Source organism: Magnolia sinica, chromosome 6, assembly GCF_029962835.1.
Source record: "Magnolia sinica isolate HGM2019 chromosome 6, MsV1, whole genome shotgun sequence".
Lineage (NCBI taxonomy): Eukaryota > Viridiplantae > Streptophyta > Magnoliopsida > Magnoliales > Magnoliaceae > Magnolia > Magnolia sinica.
This window is the reverse complement of record NC_080578.1, coordinates 105,441,855-105,448,312: the sequence shown is the minus strand read 5'-3', so window position 1 is coordinate 105,448,312 and position 6,458 is coordinate 105,441,855. Positions and strand designations below refer to the sequence as shown.

The 6,458-nt window shown below is 35.9% G+C and overlaps 1 long non-coding RNA gene across 1 annotated transcript; it reads left to right on the top strand.

Moving 5' to 3' along the window:
* Positions 1–204: 204 nt before the first annotated feature.
* LOC131249443 (uncharacterized) lies at positions 205–6,211 on the top strand. Its single transcript, XR_009172849.1, has 6 exons — positions 205–1,116; positions 1,346–1,569; positions 1,935–2,034; positions 2,110–2,186; positions 4,791–4,954; positions 5,260–6,211. It is a non-coding gene; the product is annotated as an uncharacterized LOC131249443 (long non-coding RNA).
* The last annotated feature ends 247 nt before the right edge of the window (positions 6,212–6,458 follow it).

Genomic DNA, 6,458 nt, shown 5'->3' with positions numbered 1-6,458 from the left:
GACTCCATTGAAGTGGTCAGACATTTCCAGAAGGTGAATACATGAACAGATGAAGCAATTATGATTACTTCAAATATCATGTGCTTTTCAGGAAAAAAGATGTAAGAAAAAGTACTATTGATGTTTCACAAAATTACAATAAAATAAATAAGGAAAAAGAATTTCATAATCTGATAATGAAAGTAACAAAGTACCCTTGATATTTTCTCACAAGTAGATATCATGTGTTTTCTGAAATGATAAAGCAACCAGGATACTCTAAACAAACCATTATATTTCGTTACTATCATGCTACTGATTTCTTCATAAAATCCCGTAAGTTGACATTGGTGTGAATGCTATGCTATATGCTATTCATTCGCTATTTAAAACACTGGTGCTAATACAAAAGTCCAGTTGTGAATTTTACACCCATGTTTCTGAGTGCTGTATTCTTGAATTGTTTCCAGGCATATTTGTTTCTTTACCTATTCTTTTACCATTTGTGCATCCTTAAACTAAGTGCTTTGGTTTTGGTTCTTTCTATCACCTTGCTCTTCTCTAGGTAGAGGGATTTTTGAGATCCATGTAAAAGCAGATCCAATCTGCTGGAAGACGTGGATTGTTTTCTAAATGATCTGTCGGCCCTCAAGTTCGAGAGAAGTTTACTTTGGAGGACATGCGGTGTTTCCAAGGGTTGCTTGCTCCATTTGATTTCACTGCAGTCATTGATTTGAGAATACCTGGATAAAAGTGGTTTACATTGCCATAGGGCTTTTAGATTTTTGAACTTTCAAGGGAAAAAAAGAGTTTTGTTCTTAAAGGTCTTTATAGTCATCTTCATGACTATTGTTGTATTCGGTGCATAGCTTAGGCGAAATATATGCTAAAATTCTGACAGGATCCTATCCCAACTTCTTTATTTGAGATAAACAATGACCTGGTAAGTCATTCAATCAAATTATTCCAGATTATCTTGACGTATATGGGAGTCAATTCATTGGATAGAGTGTTTCCTTTGAGTTAGAAGAGAATTGGGCATGCTAGGAAAGTTTATAAGCAAACTATGAAGCGCCCGAAACTACTTGATGAACATTTTGTGCAGATTTCAAAGCAAACCCGCAATAATCCTGATAGGTATGCTCTTTGCTATCTGTTGGGTTCTAGTCATCGATGTGAGCAGATTGCCTTCTTGTGCATGCTCTTTCTTCATCATAGGTTTCTTTGTTTCAATTTCTATTGTTGGTTTGTTTATTTCTACAGGCAATGGTTGATAAAGGCATAGGAATTAATGTATTTGTGCACATCTTCCGTGCTTTGTAGTAAGGATATTGGGGATATTTATCTGAGCATGTTCATTGTGTAGCCCATGGGGTGAATGTTGATCCTGAAATCCAAACCCTTGCATTGAATACATGGGATGCTCTGAAACCTTCTATGAAGGTTGGACCTAGGCAAGCAATTCATGCACATGAAGAGATTGAAGCTCTGTTGACTGGTACAAAGCTTACGACCATAGTGTTTTTCTTGGATGAGTTGTTTAAAGAAATTACATACAACATGGCATCAACTGTTGCTGATGCTATCAAGGTACTTCTAAACATTCCCCACCAACCCCCCCTTGTTCTTTAGAGGTTTTCTGACATTCACTGTAAATGGGTTCCGGTTCTATTTTTGGGTTGCTTCACAAATACTATTTTATGCCATGTTTGGTTAAATCCTTCCGGCTTTAATCACTTTGCAGTTTTGAATAATATATAGTGGAGCATAGTCATTGATAATCATATTATTCTACAGATGTGTGGATGTTTTAACAATGTATGTATTCAAGTAATGCCTCCCATGTGAAATTTATTGTTTGTCACTGCATTCTTATATTTTAATGGACGTTGCAATTTTTTTCTGTAAAAAATGTTGCATCTATTTCTTAACGATGAAAACTGCATCTGCTTCAGGAAGTCGCAGGGATCATCAAGCTTTCAGCACCATCTAGTTTCAATATATTTGAAAGCAGAAAAGTTGCCACTGGTACTAAATCACCTGACCTTGGCAACGGTAATCATTTTTATCACTCTCTTGAGTCTATTTGTTTGCCAAAAAGAATATTTTGCAGACCCAATGTTTCTACAGTTATCTTATGTGCAGGTAAGTGTAAGGTAGTGACCAGTTGATTGAAGCATTATCTTGCATTCCCCTTGATTTCAGTGGTAAGTTCATCTTCTTTGTTTCAAATTCAGTACTTTGTGGTCATTTTTGTTTTTCCCTTGCCAGTTGCAACACAAGTATGTTTTGGGGAATTATCCTGTTGGGAGGGATGGTGCTGTGCAGTTGTTTGCATTGCAAATTTTGGCCGAGTTTGGATTTGTTGGGAGTCCAGAAACATGTACATCAGTAATTTTATGTTTTTTGAGCATAGGTTTATCTTTTAACCATGGGTAAAATTCAGGTCAGGGTGTGGGCTATTTACTAGTTAGGTCTTAAATTCAATCCATTCCGTGAACCTGTAATAATCCTAAATATGCCTGGATTTGGTGGTGGCCACTGCTCAAGCATGGTCCATTTGCCACCCTCCTTAGAGGGGCGGCAGTGGGTCGAGTTTGGCCCTGTTCAGCATCAGCCCATGCCCAACCCATTTACTAAAAGGGCCAAGAACTTTAGCCCAATCCTAATTCATGACCCGTGACCATGCGGCACGACCAAACTTAAAATTCACCAAGCACAATCCCAACCTGACCCGACCCACTGAACTGTAAATAGGTTGCGCTTGAATGACCTGACCCGCCACACCAAAGACCTTTGTATATCCATTGATCCTTTCACTTTGTAGAGAAGACAAACAAGCCCTCCTTTCTATTTCATTTTATTATATATATGAAATTCAAAAGATTCTTTTGATTGCTTGCTTGATTGATGTGGAGAAAGTACAACCCTGCTGAACATTGAATTAAGTCAAGTTTTTAGGTTTGTGAAGTATGCTTTGAATGCAAGCGGATATTAAAACAAACATTACCTGATTTTTGTCAGAACTTTCGAATATGTTGAAAGATTACCATGCTGGCTAAAAGAAATTTATGATTATTCTAAAGTCCAATTTTCATGATTGCAATTGTTTGATCTTCCAATGTTTCTCTTCATATTTTGAAGGAATATGCATTTATGGATGGGCATTGTTTTATAGAGATCCTTTTCGTTGACTGAAGAAGAGTATCTACTGAGGCTTGTTGATGTTGCAAACACATTGAAATGCTAGGGAGTTGTCTCACATATTCGGAATAGGCTCTCCAAATTAAAGGAGCAACCTCGGATAGGAAAGTTAGTCTACCAAAAAAAAACAAAAAATAATAATAATAAATGCTGGATATGTGCTTCCTAAAAAAAAAAAAACTTCAAGATGAGATTATAATGGTTCTTTATTTTTTCAAGATATTTTCTTCCATTTAAAGTAAACTAGTCTGGTCCATATGGTGAAGAGTCAAATTCATTGATACTTTGGAAGAGGATGGCGAATGATGATCCATATGCACGACATGCAGCATACATGTATTGATCCAAACTCAAATCATGGATCTTTAGACAGGGCAGGGCCTCAAATTCAGATTGTTTGGGAAGTTGTAAGTTTAACCTCTGACTAATGGAAATTTATTCTTTGAATTTGCTTCATTCCTTAATTTTCATTTTAGAGTCCATTTGACAATCACCAATCAGATGGTTTTGTTCAGCATAATATTTGAATCATGCAACATCTAGAACTAGGCCTAGGATTGGAAGCTTTGTATAGATGTGCACATGTTTGCTGCATGTACGGTGGCTGCATGCATAAATGATGGATCATCAGATGTATCGAATATCTCCTCTAATTCAATTATGTGACTAATTTTATCTTCCTTGTTGTAATATCATATGAGTAATCTTCTTCTTCTTCTTCTTCTTCTTCTTCTTCTTTTTTCTTTGGAAAGATAAACTAGCTTCTATTAAGAAACTAAAATAGGAGAACAAGAAGATATTAGTCCAGCTAGCATCGCCTAAAACTAACTTTTATTAAGGAACTAAAATAAGACTACAACAGGACGTTAATCCAGATTCTAGCCAGCATCATCTTGGCCTGGCTAACATAAACACCTTACAGACAACAAACATGTATCACCTAGGTATCTATGAGATCAAACACTATATTGTCTTGATGCTCCTTGTTTGGCATATATGTCCACTATATCATCGTCATCTCTGCCCACGTGGGAAAACACTATTTGATCCATTACATAGATCCCTATAACATTTTTTTTGTTTACATATGTTTAATATTGCTTGTGCTAGCATTTTCCTTTCAAATATTTACTGTATTACACACTGGCGAGGAGACCCAGGTACCCCTGTCTGTAATTGTGGGGGATACTTGTTTGAAATCTGGTTACTATGCATGTTTGATGTTAATACTGGCATCCACTGGATGTGAATATTGTTCTGGTGCCTATGGTACTGGCAGACTTTTTGTAAGCTACAACTATTCTGAAATGGATCACAACCGTGGATGATTGTATTTGCAAAGATTAGCTTCTGATTTTCTTTCAAACTACATCTTTCTTGCTGTTGGAAGGGTTGGCTCAAGTACTGATTTGAGCATTATCCTTTGCTTATTTCCTACCAATTCATTTATGATATTTCTGTTGAACCTTTACAGTAGATGCATAAACGGTCATACCTATTCAACATCTTTTTATGAAGCCATTTTTGTATTGATTTTTATAGAATAATGTTAGCGGGATAGCATTTGATTATAACATTATATTGTTGTTTATATTACTATTCTACAGATGACGAAGCAGAGGGGATGAAAAAGAAAAAGATGAAACTTGTTGGGAAGGAAATTAGTTTTGGTTTTGTAAATGTTGATTGCACTAAGAAAACTAAAACCATTGTCAAGAAAGTCATTAGCACATCCCTATCTAATGGCTCAGATATTGATGATGCAAAGAAGGTAACTCTACTTTCGGGTTATCTTTTCTTATTGGTCTCAGTTTGAGTGCTTTAAATCATGCTTGCATCCTTTAAATGTCTCTTTTTCCATACTGAAAAATAGTGACCCTGTTAGATCAAGCCAAAAAGTTAGGCCTAGGGGTTCATGAGGTGATTCATCTTGGGCAATTAAAATATTTTCTTTTACACCGTGCTTTCTTGAATCTGTGAAAATGTAAAATTTTAAATTAATTCATAGAAAATTTGATCTTTCCATGAATATGAATTTTTGGACTATGGTATTTATAATTTATTATTTTTGTTCAGTTGCTACTCCTGAGAAGATCAGAGAACCGATGAAGGTCGAGGAGCAGACCAAAAATGAAGTAGAAAGTCATTTGCAGGTGGGTTTTTGATCTCGATCTTGAATTTTATTTTTTTTTTCCCTTCTTTGTTTTTGGTTCCTGGGATATTACCAAATGGATGGCGTAGATAAAACAAAATTACCAATGTGAGCCCACCAGCCTCATCTCATGCAGGACTATCTATCTTTAGCCAGGTCCCAATGGGATTCAAACGGTTCTGATTCATCAGTCTCTTGGTTCACTATATTGTGTTGTTTGAGTGAATTTGATAGATCGGAAATCCTTTTCATCTTCTCTCCTCTTCTCTTCTGTGTTTTATTTCTTTCTTCTTCTTCCAAACTCCTTGGGCCACACTAGAAGAAGTGGTGATAATGACACCCATCTTAGGGTTTCAAATCATTATCACCACTTTTTCTTTTAGTGTGGCCCATTTGAGCTTCAGATCTACCTATTTTTGGGATAAAACCCGAAAATGATTTGAAAAAATTTGATGGGCAGCATGGATAAAACCCATACATTACGGTGGGCCCAACATAGCCCCTGCCTAGAGGGAATATGTTATATGTGGGGCCATGTAACACCCTGAACTTTTAATACCCAAACACCATTGTAAGCACCTAACGAGTGGGAACACACATTCAACCAACCTGGATAGTTTCCCCATTCTTACAGAATCTGACCACTCGGGTTTTGATTCATCAGTCTCTTGGTTCACTATATTGTGTTGTTTGAGTGAATTTAATTCATGTGTTCTATTGAGTATATTATCATACTTTTGTTGTTTGAATGATATGGATGCATTTTTTTAGTCTCTTTTACTTTTGATAGATGTTAATGTTGTATTTTAACTCTTTGTTTTACTGTTATTTTGCTTTTTGATTAATCTGCATTCATGGGTCATCTATGTGGAACTGTCATTTTGCTGTGTGATTGATCTGGGTTCATGGATTACCAATGTCGAAATGCCCTATTTTCTGGTAACCTAGTCAAGAATCTTATATCCATTTTTTTAATGTAATTTGTTGTTTTGAGTGATTTAGATTCATAGTTCCTCGATTGTTTAATGTATTTTGCCGCATTGAGTAATTTTAGTTTATGGTCCCGGTCATTATTTAATGTATTATGTCAATGGTCGTTTCACTTATTGAATGTTTTCTTTTC